This window comes from Homarus americanus, unplaced genomic scaffold (genome assembly GCF_018991925.1).
Source record: "Homarus americanus isolate GMGI-L3 unplaced genomic scaffold, GMGI_Hamer_2.0 scaffold51458, whole genome shotgun sequence".
Taxonomy (NCBI): Eukaryota; Metazoa; Arthropoda; class Malacostraca; order Decapoda; family Nephropidae; genus Homarus; species Homarus americanus.
The window spans coordinates 104,727-120,416 of NW_024755315.1; the positions used below are offsets into that span (position 1 = coordinate 104,727).

Here is a 15,690-nt window from a genome sequence, read left to right on the forward strand (position 1 = left end):
TGTGCATCCCTGGGCGTCCGTGTGTGCACCCTGTGCGTCCGTGTGTGCATCCCTGTGTGTCCGTGTGTGCATCCTTGTGTATCGTGTGTGCATCTCTGTGTGTCCGTGTGTGCATCCCTGTGTGTCCGTGTGCATCCGTGTGTGTCAGTGTGTGCATCACTGTGCGTTCGTGTGTGCATCCCTGTGTGTCCGTGTGTGCATCCCTGTGTGTCCGTGTGTGCATCACTGTGTGTCCGTGTGTGTAGCCGTGGGCGTCCGTGTGTGTGTGTGTGTGTGTGTGTGCAATGGTTATCAGAGGGATAGCGAAAAGATAACACTGTGTTTGTAACCAAACTTGCTGTAGGGAATTACAACAAGGAATCTCTCGTGTATCTGATTACCCTACCGTGTTCTATTGGGTCGAACTATGGTCATAAACAGAGAGAGAGAGAGAGAGAGAGAGAGAGAGAGAGAGAGCGCACCAATAATAGAACATGTATAATTGGGTGCTATAATCCCTCTCATCTAATAATAATAATAATAATAATAATTTAATCACCACAACCCGCAACAACAACAACAACAACCACCATTACAACATCAACAACAACCACTACAACATCAACAACAGCACCAATAACAACACTATCTCCACAACATATACATTAAGTCAATTTTCTATCTCTCTCCGTCCTCAAATAGATCATACCTACTGTATTTTCCCGTCGGCCTGGAAAAATACAGTGTATGTTGACAGGGGCTCATACACCTGGTAGACAGTGGGGTGGGGGTGTGCCCTGTCTCTCTGTCTACCTCTCTGTCATTGTTCATACATATATATATTTTCCTTATATATTTTTCTCTCTCTATTTCTCTAACCCTTGTTTTTCTTGTCTGTCTGTCTGTCTGTCTGTCTGTCTGTCTGTCTGTCTCAGTTATCAGGGAGCGGATGAGATAAACAGTAATTAAAGCACTTGAGAGCTTGTGAATCATTAAAGTATCCATGAATACATAATAATTATCCAGTAGTGAGATAATTACCTGCGATTAATTATTTCTCATCAAACTTTCTAAAATGGAAAGTTTGTACAAAGTGTTTCTAAAATTTCATTTGCGATGCGTGAAGAACTTCCTCAAAAAAAATAGAAAGTTCGTTTATATTGATTTTATAAAAGAAAGTTACTCAATGTGGGGAGTTTTCGAAGGAGAAGTTCCCCCATGGTTATAAACTTTCTAAAGAGAGTTTTCTGTTATAAGGAACTTTTAACAGCTTCATAATTCCACTTTCATCTGCTATATAAATCACACTGCCCACACACTGTCACACTGCCCACACACTGTCACACTGCCCACACACTGTCACACTGCCCCCACACTGTCACACTGCCCACACACTGTCACACTGCCCACACACTGTCACACTGCCCACACACAGTCACTGCTCCACACTGTCATTGCACAGCTTGTCACCTGCCCCACACTTTGTCACACTGCCCACACACTATCACACTGCCCCACACACTGTCACACTGCCCCACACACACTGTCACTCTACCCACATTACCATGACCTGTGGACAGGCTTGACTTATCCGGCAAGTGTAAGAGTACAGAGAGAGAGAGAGAGAGAGAGAGAGAGAGAGAGAGAGAGAGAGAGAGAGAGAGACTATATGTAAAAGCACAAACAAACACACACACACACACGCACACACACACACACACACACACACACAATTCTGCTCCCGACTATACCGCCCTCCAGGTTTTAATGAACAGTCTCCAAAATTGGGCCACCAACAACCACGTCACCATCAACCATACCAAGACCATGGTTATGCACATCAACCTCTCCTCCGACGTTGTCCCACCCCCTTCCATTACTTTAGGCCCCAAATCACTTCAGGTTGTAGATTCCACTAAGCTCCTCGGCGCCACCATAGACAACAAACTAAATTGGAAAACACACGTCAGTGAAGTTGTCAAATCCTCCAGTTTCCGTCTCCACCTCCTCCGCCGACTCAAGTCCCATGGAGTTACTGCACCCGAGCTGCTCAATGTTTACTCGACATTCATACTTCCTAAGCTCACCTATGCCTCCCCTGCCTAGTCTTCCTCCCTAAATGCCACACAACGGAAACAGTTAGAAAAAGTGCAAAAGAGAGCATGCAAGATTATTCTCTCCCGTTCCTACTCCACATATCAAGAAGCTCTCAACACACTGACTCTCTTGGCTCTCACTGACCAACACCACGACATCATCTGCAAATTTGGTGAGAAGCTTCTGCACCATCCTCGACACCGGCTCCTACTACCACCCGAGATCCCTCGTCCGAGAATTGCTCTTCGACACCTCAACCGCATCCAGCCCATACGAGCACGAACTGATCGCTGTAAGAACAGCCCAGTCCCAACCATTGTAAAAATTATCTAACTCGTAATCAACCAATGTGTTACACTTCCAGTCAATCTTATTTTTTTGCACTGTCACTATGTTGAAATGCCCTTATAATGAAACAAAACACAATGAGAGATTATTACATACATAAGTAAGAATAGAGAGTAGAGGATGTAAAGATAGGAAACTTGGTAGCGTGGCCGGGATGTTATTTACTCAGAGTCAATACGCTTATCTTATCTCGTATGTCAATACACATATATCACTTCTTAAAGGGACAACTTGTTAAACACCTCTTCGGTACAACTATTTATTAATTCACTCAATGACATGGACACATTAATATCACTATTATATCGGGGTACTAACACATTATGTTTTACGTTACTCGACACTGACTCTCGGACACACCTGAACGAATACACTTCCCACAGTAGGTAACTCACCCAAGGACGTTCTGACAAGACTCACGTGTACCCTGACGCAGGCCCAGTGGATGCTTGGCTGGGCTGCCTCCTGTGGGAGGCTTCTGCTTAGCTGGGGTCTGCCGTGGTCTGGTCGGGAAGTCTCCCTCCCGACCTGGGGAGGGGACGTGCGTGACTCTGCTTAGTGAATCGAGTGACGACCCGAACGGGAGAGAGATGACAGCAACCAGAATGAGAATCAGTATGACCAGCATGAGGCCGTGGACGGGACTGTGGGGCCTTTATATGGGGGAGGAACAGCCGGCTCTGACCTCTGCCAATTAACACTAAACTGGTTTGATCTGGATAGCTGTGTGCAGGTGTGGTCCTGCCCAGGTGTCTTGGTTAGGTGCGGTTGTAGGTCACCCGGCTAACTCATGTCATTAGCGGGCGAGGTCAAGTCCCTAGGGTCGACCTGAGGTGTGTCAACCCGGAATGTGGTGGTACCACGAGGTCTGTAGTGTACTTGCTGTTATATGTGACAATTCTGGGCTGTAAGCTTTGGTCTGACAATCAATCATTACACCCTGTAGTATGACCTTCTCCCCACCTAGTTATTATAATAAATATTGATATCACTTACGTTATTTGTATATTATTTGTAAATCAAGAGACCCATTCCACAATTATGTAACTGTATATTTTCAGCTTTCAGGCTGCCATGCTCTTTCAATAAACCGGTAATTATTATAATCAATCAATCACACACACACACACACGCACACACACACACACACACACCACACACACACACACACCACACACCACACACACACACACACACACACACACACACACACACACACACACACACAAAACACACACCACACACACACACACACACCACACACACACACACACACACACACACACCACACACCACACACACACACACACACACACACACACACACACACACACACACATACACACACACACACACACACACACACACACACACACACACACACACACACACACACACACACACACACACACACCATGGACAGCAGCGTGTATTAGGTAACCCAGCGGCCTTATAGTGACAGTGTGGGGGTCTGGCCTGTCTGATAACACCTCCAGGAAGAGGAAGGACGGACGGACGGAGGAGGAGGAAGAGGAGCAGGAAGAGGAAGAGGAAGAGGAAGAGGAGGAGGAGGAGGAGGAGGAAGAGATAATGCTGCTGGTAGACTTGGTGTGGTAATATTAATGTTTTTTTGGAAGCGGGGTGGTGGTAGTGGTGGTGGTGGTGGTAGGGGTGGTGGAAATGGTGGTAGTAGTGGTGGTAGTGGTGGTACTGGTAGCGGTGTTAGGGGTGATAGTGGTTGGGGTGGCGGTAAAAGTGATGTTATTACTCTTATTATCAGTAGTAGTAGTAGTAGTAGTAGTAGTTGCAAGTCCTTCCTCATTGTGAAACCAGAACACAATGAACGGGCCAGTGGAGGTGTTCGGTGGAAGTTAGGTCCAAATAACAAAGGATGGCCAAAGACATCTAAGTGCGGTATCGGCACGAAGGACTTCAAGACAGAGTACGTAACGGGAAAGGTGAATGAGTGGATTAAGGAAATCCAAGCTCTGTCTGAGATTACCAAAACAGAGCCACATTCGGCTTTTGCGGCATTCACCCATGGAGTCAAGCATCACTGGAATTACCTGATACTACCACTATCCCTGATGTCGGACCCCTCCTCCGCCCTCTGGAGGAAGCCATCAAGGTCACTTTTATCCCAACACTAGTGAAAAAACCCTTACCTAACCCCAACAGAAAGGTCACTCATTGCACTACCACCGATACTGGGAGGAATGGGATTGAATAATCCAGAGGAGCTTTCCGATACAGAACATCAGAACTCAGTCAAGCTCACGGCAGCTCTCACTGAGCACATAATAGATCAGAATGCAGCAAGTCAGGTGGATACCAACGAATTAAACAAGATTCGACGGACCATTACGACAGAGCGGCAGCACACCCAAAGTGATAAACTGCAACAACTGATGCTGCAAGTGTCAGAACGTGAAAAAAAAATAGGTATAGCGCAGAAGGTGGGCGCCTCGAACTGGCTAACAATGTTACCTATAAGGGCAAAAGGTTTCAGCCTTAATAAACAAGAATTCACAGATGCCATTGCTATAAGGTAAGGTTGGCTCATCCTACAATACTGACCACGCCATGGTGTGCAAGAAAGGGGGCTTCGTATGCATGAGGTATGACGAAGTAAGGGACCTCACAGCAAATTTACTGAAGGAAATCTGCCACGACGTCACAGTGGAACAGCCCCTCCTTCCATTGGACGGTGAGAACCTCCGTCACAGGACTTCAAACACATCCAACAAAGCCCGTGTGGACGTCAGCGCTCGAGGATTCTGGACACGGGGACAGCGAGCCTTCTTCGACATCAGAATTTTTTATTCCATGGCCGCATGTCACCGTAACCTAGCTCTCGATGCTGCACACAGGAGGAACGAGAACGACAAGAGAAGGGCATATGGGGAGAGAATACAAAACGTTGATCAAGGCAGCTTCACTCCTCTAGTGTTCACAACCTCTGGTGGGATGGGACCAAGTGCAAGATGTTTCTACGCCAGACTCGCGGAGTTGATCTCCGAACAGAAGCAGCAGCCCAGAAGTTATGTTGCAGCCTGGATGAGATGTCGACTGTCCTTCTCTCTCCTTCGGTCGGCTTTGCTCTGCCTCAGGGGAACGAGAGCTTCTGCCCCTACTCCGACAACTGCTGCAGATATTGACTATGAGGCTACAGTCACTGAATGCCGCATAGATCTGTGGTTCAACTAACTCAACACAGATAGGATAGCTACTTATGTATTAGGATATTTAATATTAAGGTAATTAAATGGTGGCGAAGGTGTGGCTATTGGAGGAGGCTGGAGGCCACGTAGTAGTAGTAGTAGTGATGGTAGTAGTAGTAGTAGTAGTAGTAGTAGTAGTAGTTAAGTTAGTCAGATACCTTACCGTTGATGAATCTCATTTACAGCCTTAAACAGATTGAAAGAAAGAAGAGAGAGAGAGAGAGAGAGAGAGAGAGAGAGAGAGAGAGAGCTAAAAAACCTTCCCTTCCCTCAGGGTTAAGTAAGTGTAGGCGTCACAGTGATCACATTTAGACCCGACCCCCCCAAGACCTTCCACCGGGAGTAATGACCAAATTTACCTCAGTGTTAGGTAAAGCTAAGAGCAAAATAGGTTTACGTTATTGCTAACTAATGGAGGGATTTATCCTAGGGTAAAACTTTCGTCTGGGTAGAAAAAGAAAGATTTGTATTAGTTAAAGGTAAGGAAGGGAAATGAGAGAGAGAGAGAGAGAGAGAGAGAGAGAGAGAGAGAGAGAGAGAGAGAGAGAGAGAGAGAGAGAGACCCTCATCACTCCTGTACTAACCCCCTACCCCACAGTACAGTAGGTAAATCACCAGGTATTTGTGGGAGATCTCTCGTCTCTCATCCCCTCACAGACAGAGATAAATGACAGCCAATAAAAAACCTCTTGTGGGGAGGAATCTGTTTGCTATTGGTAGATGGTGATAGTGAAGGAGATGTCCAGTACTCTATAAGTTTTTGGGGGTTTTTTTGGAGGGGGTAAAACTGTCTGTCTGTCTGTCTGTCTGTCTGTCTGTCTTTTTTTCGTCTGTTTGTGTCTGTCAATATGTCCGTTTGTATTTCTGTCTCTTTTAATTTGTATGCATCTGTAGCTAACGTGTCCACAACCAATCACAACACAGCATCTAACCCCAAAAAAGTATCTCATTGGCTACAGAATCAATACAAAAAACGAGTCATCTGTTTTACTCGTATAAGAAATAGAACGAAAACACCAACCATTTGTTTACTTGTTAAGGAAAAAAAAAAAAAAAATTCTATATATATATGTTTATGTTTACTTACGCTATTTAATAATGACCAGTGTTGTTAGTCTAAAAATTTATCAAATATTATCCACAAGAATTTATTTAACACGCCCAGACGCCTCATAAATTCCCTATATAAACAACTTCACCATGTATATCGTATATCTGCCTCTGGACATATGTAAATTTATATACCAGAATATATATAGTGTTTATATATATACACACACACACACACACACACGTTGGTTAGTCTTGGAGCAGTGTGTGTGTGTGTGTGTGTGTGTGTGTGTGTGTGTGTGTGTGTGTGTGTGTGTGTGTGTGTGTGTGTGTGTGTGTGTGTGTGTGTGTGTTTTATTACATGTGATATAATATTATTTTGGTCTTTGTGATGATTGTTAATATTTTGTTTGGGTGAATTTTTGGTCGAGTATGGTGATGATGATGGTGATGATGATGATGATGTTGATGGTGATGATGATGATGATGATGATGATGATGATGATGATGATCTCCGTCTCTGTAAAAAAAACAGCTTGTGACAGTCATCTCCATAGCTGAGTGCCTCGACTGTCTGTGGCCTCGCTGGCAGATTTTCATTACGGCGAATTTAATCGGATTATCGTGCATATACTTATACGACTCTCTCTCTCTCTCTCTGTCTCTCTCTCTCTCTGTCTCTACCATCTATCTATCTATCTATTTATTTATCTATCTATATCTTTCTCTCTCTCTGTCTATCTCTCTCTTTTTCTCTCAATTAACAAAGTCACTTATTCCCTCGAAAGAAGATTAAACTATATTAGAGCGAGAGAGAGAGAGAGAGAGAGAGAGAGAGAGAGAGAGAGAGAGATTACTTATGTGTCTGAATATATATATACACTTATACACAAATAGTTATGTCGTGGTAGATGGAACCTTACAATACAACAACAACAACAACAACCATAAGAGCCACAACAATTATTACAACAACATAACGACAACCACCACAACAACAACAACAGATTAGGTTAAGTTAGGTTAAGTTAGGTTAGGTTAGGTTAGGTTAGGTTAGGTTAGGTCAGGTTAGGTTAGGTTAGGTTAGGTTAGGTTAGGTTAGGTTAGGTTAGGTTAGGTTAGGTTAGGTTGGAAATTAGGGTGGGTTAGGTTCGATTAAGGTTAAAGTTCAGGTTGGGTTGGAGGTTGGGATTCAGGTTAAGTTAGGATTAGGTTCAAGTCCATAAAGATCCAATAAATCAAATGAAGCAAAAATATAGACTCTGAGAACGTGTTTTTCCGGCTTCAAGACATAATATGGCAGTATAGCTATTTCCTAGTATAATTTCCTGATTAAATTACTATATAACCAATTGGAATCTCATATCACAAACAAACTAACTTTTTTCTGAGATAAATAACTTAATATAGGTTATATACTTGGTAAGGGTTGAATATATTATCCTAATAGTTATTCAATTAATTTTTGACGTATTATAGAGGCATTAATATTTCATACCTGCTTGATAAATGTTACCTTTGATTAATTACCTCTCAGGTGTTATAGCTCACCTGATATATCACTAAGACCTAATTTGGTTATACTCTAAAAATTTTCTTGTTAATAATATCAATACTAACCTAACCTAACCTAACCTAATCATAAGGTAAAATAAGCAAGGGGTGAAGTGAGAGTGAGAGAAAATGAAAGTCAAGTGAGATAAAGTGAAAATGAAGTGAGAGAAAGTGAAAATCAAGTGAGTGAAAGTCTAAGAAAATCAAAGAAACTTTCAAATGATCTATTCACTAACTACCGCTCAACTATGGCCTCCTTAACAACCATTATGAACCGTGAGAGTTGATTGGCTGGTGGGAGAGCGTCGGGCCACCTCATTGGACAGTTCAAGTTCATTCCCACTTTATTATTTTAATTTCTATGTTTAATTGAATCCATTAAGGTGAAAACTATGCTAATTAACCTCTCTCTCTCTCTCTCTCTCTCTCTATCTTTCATTATTCTCTCTCTCTCTCTCTCTTTCTCTCTCTTTCTCTCTATCTTTCATTATTCTCTTTTGCTTGTTCATTGTCTCTCTCACTTACAAAAAATTTCACATCTCTGTCTATCTTCATCTCTACTCGTTCTCTCTCATTTTGCAGATTTTCTCTATTCCTTCCACCCTTTCCTCTTCTCACTCTCCCTCCTTCACTTTTTTCCTTCCTCCTCCCTCCCTCCCTCCGTCTCCCTTTTCTTCCTTCCCTTCACAATTCCTTCTTTCTCCCATCATCTCGCTTCACAATTTATTCTCCTCCTCCTCCTCTCCCTCCCCTCTGTCTCCCTTTCTCCCTTCACAACACATTCTCCTCCTCCTCCCTTCCTCCCTTGGTCTCCCTTTCTCCCTGATATATAAGTTTCATTTAAACCAGAGACCCGATGTTCTCACCTCAGAGTAAACGGACTGTAACTTTCTCTTTATTCTCTACTATCTCTTTTTTTTCTCCCTTTATTACTTTCTGTCTCTCTCGCATTCTCTCTCTATCTAACCAACTATATGTCACCACTCTCTCTCTCTCTCTCTCTCTCTCTCTCTCGCCCGAGTGGGCGTAACAAGATCATCACACAAGTCGCCACATAATTATGTATATTCCTCCCAACATGACTCATAGTAAGTCAATCTCACTCCTGACTTACCCTGACATGTTAATGTTAAGAGAGAGAGAGAGAGAGAGAGAGAGAGAGAGAGAGAGAGAGAGAGAGAGAGAGAGAGAGAGAGAGACTCAGGTGGTTCAGGCCTCAAAGAAATAAATTGAAGGGAGAAGTTGAGGAATTGTGTACAAAAAGACCTTAATATATATGGATGATTTTACGAGGTTCAAAGAGGGGGAGGGGAAGGGGAGGGGAGGGGGAGGGGAAGGGGAGGGGAGGGATGGAGGGAGGGGGCAGGAGGGAAGGAGGAGTAAAAAGAATGAGGGAGATGAGACGGACAGAGGGGAGGGGAATGAGGGAGAGGGAGGTGCAAAGGGGAATGAGGGAGAGGGAGGTAGGGAAGGGGGAGGGGAGGGGGACAGGAGGGAGGGAGGGAGTAAAAGAATGAGGAGATGAGAGACGGACAGGGGGGGTGTGAAGGAGGGAGAGAGGGAGACAGGGGAGAGGGAGAAATCCTCGGTAGAGATTCAATTTTATATTTTTAGGGACAAGATGAATGGATCTCTGAAGAGCAAACATTCCAACCTATTACCTGAATGATGGTAGGTATGTGGTGGTGGGGTGTTGGTGGTGGTGGTGGTGGTGGTGGTGGGTGGTGGTGGTGGTGTGTGGTGGGGTGTGTGTGGTGGTGGTGGTGGTGGGTGTGTGGTGGTGGTGTGTGTGGTGTGGTGTGTGGTGGTGGTGGTGGGTGTGTGTGTGTGTGTGTGGTGGTGGTGTGGTGGTGTGTGGTGGGTGGGGTGTGTGGTGGTGGTGGGGTGTGTGTGGTGGGTGTGTGGTGGGTGTGTGGTGGTGGTGGTGGGGTGTGTGGTGGTGGGTGTGTGGTGGTGGGGTGTGGTGGTGTGTGGGTGGTGGGTGTGTGGTGGTGGTGGTGTGTGTGTGGTGGGGTGTGTGGGTGTGTGTGTGTGGTGGTGGGTGTGTGGTGTGGTGGTGGTGGTGTGGTGGTGGTGGTGGGTGTGTGGTGGTGGTGGTGGGTGTGTGGGTGGTGGTGGTGGGTGTGGTGGTGGTGGGGTGGTGGTGGTGGTGGTGGTGGGTGTGTGGTGGTGGTGTGTGGTGGTGGTGGGTGTGGTGGTGTGGGTGTGGTGGTGGGTGTGTGGGTGGGTGTGTGTGTGTGGTGGTGGTGGTGGTGGTGGTGGTGGGGGTGGTGGTGGTGGTGTGGTGGTGGTGGTGGTGGTGGGTGTGGTGGTGGTGGGTGGTGGTGGTGGTGGTGGTGGTGGGTGTGTGGGTGGTGGTGGTGGGTGGTAGGTGTGTGGTGGTAGTGGTGGTGGTAGTAGTGTATGGTGGTGATAGGTGTGGTAGTAGTGGCGGTGGTAATATTCGTAGTGGTGGTGGTAGATGTGTGTCGGTGGTGGTAGTGTTGGTAGGTAGTTATATGCAGGTGGTGACAGTGGTTGATAGGTCTCTCTCTCTCTCTCTCTCTCTCTCTCTCTCTCTCTCTCAGTACAAACTTGACTATGAACTTTCGGTAATTAGTAGACTTCAGGATGAGAGAGAGAGAGAGAGAGAGAGAAAGAGAGAGAGAGAGACCAAATAACTCTCTCTAGATTATGATATAGAAAAATATACACACACACACACACACACACACACACACACACACACACACACACACCAAGGAGGCATTGCTATTCTTCAAACTAAATCATATCAGAATAAATAGCACAAATAATGTAAATAAAAATACAATTAAAAGTATATAATAATTTCTACAATAATCCCAAAGTAACTCGTGATTTATTGAATGTGTTGTGAGTTTATTTAAGAGACAATTATGTTAAACCAAATACACCAATAATTAGCTAAAAAATATTGTAACACAAATAATAATAATAGCATCAATATTACACAATTAACTTTCTCTATCACGAAATAATTTGATTTTAATGATACAATAATTCAAAAGGTAATTATATTTCGAGATGATATTAATTCACAGTATAATCACATCTTGATAATTAAACTATAACGATACAGATGACAAAAATAATTTAAGGATATCACAAAAATATAATATACGAGTAATTATCACACACACACACACACACACACACACACACACACACACACACACTCAATTATAGGCAAATAATCCAATAATCTACATAATCAATTGAGCTTCGGCACTAGAGGTTATATTAGACACATAAAAGTAATGAGAGGACTACCTGTTAATACCACGACCACTTTACCTGTGTTTTAATTAAATTTTTGGGCGGGAGGAGGGAGGAGGGAGGAGGGAGGGGGGAGGAGGGGGGAGGGAGGGAGGGGGAGGAGGGAGGAGGGAGAAGGGAAGGAGGAAGTGTCATTGCGCCACTTTATTTAGCAATGGACGTAAGTTATGCAAATTACAGATGGCATAACGACCAGAGCCACACAGACAGACAGACAAACAGACTTACATACGTACATACGTACATACATACATACATACATACATATATATATTTATGTTTATACTTGTAAGTGTGTCTGTCTGTCTGTAATTCTATGCATATATTTCCTCTTTTCTGTTTTCCATTAATACTGAGACTAGAGAGAGAGCCAATTTAATGTGCCTTGGCTCCACACACCTGCCAGTCTCCTGTTTGTGGTGAGGTAAAATGTGTCACTACTCGCCTTCCCTCACCACTGAAGGCCCCGGGAGGGATAAAGAAAAAATATATATTTGATTTGAAAATAAAAAAATATACTATTACTACTGCTACTACTACTACTATGACTACTACTACTACTACCACTACTTTTTTTTCTTAACGTGGCCTCTAGCCTCCCCCATTAGCCACACCTTCGCCGCCATTTTATTATCTTAATAATAAATATCCTAATACATAAGTAGCAATCCTATCTGTGTTGAATTAGTTGAGCCGCAGGTCTATGTGGCATTCAGTGACTGTAGCCTCATAGTTAATATCTGCAGCTGTTGTCGGCTTTGGGGCAGAAACCCTCGTTCCCCTGAGGCAGAGCAAAGCCGACAGGAGAAAGACAGTCGACATCTCATCCAGGCTGTAACGAAGCTTCTGGGCTGCTGCTTCTGTTCAGAGATCACCTAGAAACATCTTGCACTTGGTCCTATCCCCGCAGAGGTTGTGAACAATAGAGGAGTGAAGCTGCCTTGTTCAACGTTCTGAATTCTCTCCCCGTATGCCCTTATCTTCTCGTTCTCGTTCCTACTGTGTGCCGCACTGAGAGCTAAGTTACGGTGACATGCGGCCATGGGATAAAAAATCCTGATGTCGAAGAAGGCTTGCTGTCCCGGCGTCCAGAATCCTCGAGCACTGACGTCCACACGGGCTTCGTTGGATGTGTTTGAAGTCCTATGTTTCCTTCAACATATTGCTGTAAGATCCCTTACTTCGTCATGCCTCATGCAGATGAAGCCACCTTTCTTGCACACCATGGCGTGATCGACGTCATAGGTAGAGCCACACACACACATTGGGAGGGCAAACCTACTGGCCAACCATACCTTAGAGCAGTGGCATCTGTAAATTCTTGTTTATTGAGACTGAAACCACTTGCCCTTATTGGTAACATAGTGTGTTTTTGCTTCGCATAGGAGATCATCAAGGGCCCCAGTCTGCCACATTGCCAATCTTCTCTTCATTGCTGCCGCATTTTCTTTGTGCTACTGCTACTACTACTACTACTACTACTACTAATACTTTCACACTACTACTGCTATTACTACTACCAGGTGATACAATGTAGATGCAGCAAACTATACTCTCAGCTTCCAGTACCCAGTGAGGCATCTTAACGACACTGTACTCGATCACCTTCACTTCCCAAACTGAACAAGAAGAAGAATGTTATCGGTGACACATTAAACAAAACAGAAACACTATAAATCATTACAACTTTTTCTCTCTACGGATATATATATATTGCGCGCGTATCTCAACTGATGACGTCACTCTCAAAACGTAAACAATTGAAATCCATCTTTACATACGGGTGTTATTAGGGTTATTTTACAGTAATATAGATCCCAGTAGTGTCAAAATAATGCTATAGAGTAATTATATTCAGAGAATTATCACATATCGTAGAACAATAAACATGTGTGTTAACGTTGTGTTATTACATATATAGACCCGCCAGTACGGTACAATAAGTTCTAGAATTTTCTCTTAAACATTTCAGAAAAGAACAAAAAGAGAGAGAAAATTATAAAAAAAAATAAAAAAATAAAAAAATACCGAGTTGCAGCATTTATCGTTTTAATTTATTTGATTTTTGTTTTAAGGTGACAGTGTAAATTATCTTGAGCGTTATTAATTTAAAAGTGAAACACACACACACACACACACACACACACACACACACACACACACACACACACACACACAATCAACTTGGGATGTATGTTTTTGTTGCATGGTGAATTCATCTTATTGCTAATAAACGCTCTGCTAGTTCTAATAGGCGCCAGTCCTAATAGGTTCCTGTCCTATTTAACCGCTGTCATAGTAAACCACTTTTCTACTAGCCCCTGTACTACTAGGGCATGTACTACTTGGCTCCTATCCTAGTAAGCCCCAACCTAACTTAACCTAACCATTACGAACGGACCTCAATAGCTTAGACCATTTTGTAATAGAACCCATTAGAACTGGGACCCATTACAAATTGGATTAAAATAAAACCCATTACACCTTAGCCTAATTCAAACTGATACCCATTACACCTGAACTCTACACCCCCATTAAACTAAGCTTGATCCTATTAAAAATGGGCGGCTATCGAAACTAGTGCAAACGCATTAGAAACAACCCCATTAAAACTATTACCCATGAAAACTGTTACCCAATATAACTAAACCCACCTACTCTACCCCCATCCCACCCCCACCCATTCCAACCCCATCCCACCCCACTCCACTCCACCCCCATCACGTCACCCACCCACCCACCCCCATCACGTCACCCATCACCCATACACAACAGATAAGAACAAAATTTCACCATTAATAATCAAATATGAACCTGATTTATGATGGCTTCCTCCTTCCTTTCCTCCTCCCTCTCCCTCTTCCTCCTCCTCCCAGTTTCTCCTCCCGTTTTCCTCCTCTCCTCCTCCTGTTCTCCTCCCTCCTCCACCCTCCCTCTCCTCCTCCCTCCCCCTCCCCAGAAAAAAAAAAGAATGGAAGCCCGATTTATTTTTTTGTGTGTATACGATTTTAAAATTAGAAATGCATGTGAGGGAAAAATTAATTATCGGTTTCATGAATAAATAATATATGGATGATTTTTTTTTGAAGTTTTTATTATTTAATGAGAGAGAGAGAGAGAGAGAGAGAGAGAGAGAGAGAGAGAGAGAGAGAGAGAGAGAGAGAGAGAGAGAGAGGAGAGAGAGAGAGAGAGAGAGGACAGTGTTATAAGCCTCACCTAACACCCACATCAGTGTAGCAAGACTGATTATACTAAGTAGCTCAGTGTAGGCAGGTATATACGACACACAGGAAAATCACGTTAATTAATGCTGGTTGGATGAAGGTCAATGGTGTTCAATTACTGACCCTCGTACATACATACATACTATACGTACATACATACATACATACATACATACATACATACATACACAAACTAATGAATTATACGATTATTAATAGAAAATACAATGACAAACATACTGAATTATACTCAAGAGGTATAATAGAGGTATAATTAGGTTAATGTATAATACCATCATCATCATCATCACCATCATCATCACCATCATCACCATCATCATCATCACCATCATCATCATCATTATCATCATACGGACATTTTCCACGCTAACCTGATACCAGCTGTTGAGTAAAATCAGAATGAAATCCTTCCTCCCTCCCCAACACCCCACCCTGATTATTAATGAGTAAATATCAGGAATGATCATCATCATTATCATCATACGGACATTTTCCACGCTAACCTGATACCAGCTGTTGAGTAAAATCAGAATGAAATCCTTCCTCCCTCCCCACCCACCATACCTCCCCTCCCCACCCCTACCTCCCTCCCCACACCACTTACCTCCCCTCCCCACCCCTGCCCTCCCTCCCCCACCACCTCCCCTCCCCACCCCCCCTTACCTCCCCTCTACAGGGCACCAGCCAGGAAGGTGCAGCGGTGACCAGAAGATGGGCATCGTTCAGTAGACTCAGTTGGCATCAGGTACTGTGTGTTGAAGTAAAGTTTTATTGCTGGATGGCCTTCCTAACACACAGGGTGAGAACAACAACAACAACAACAACAACAACAACAACAACAGCAGCAGCAACAACAACAACTGCAACAACAACAACAACAGCAGCAACAACAGCAACAA

At 43.7% G+C, this 15,690-nt stretch overlaps 1 protein-coding gene across 2 annotated transcripts in view; it reads right to left on the reverse strand.

Annotated features, from left to right (window-relative positions):
- Positions 1-15,690, reverse strand: part of LOC121856497 (histamine H1 receptor-like) — a 262,478-nt gene that overhangs the window by 84,864 nt on the left and 161,924 nt on the right. The gene's annotated exons all lie outside the window — the stretch shown is intronic.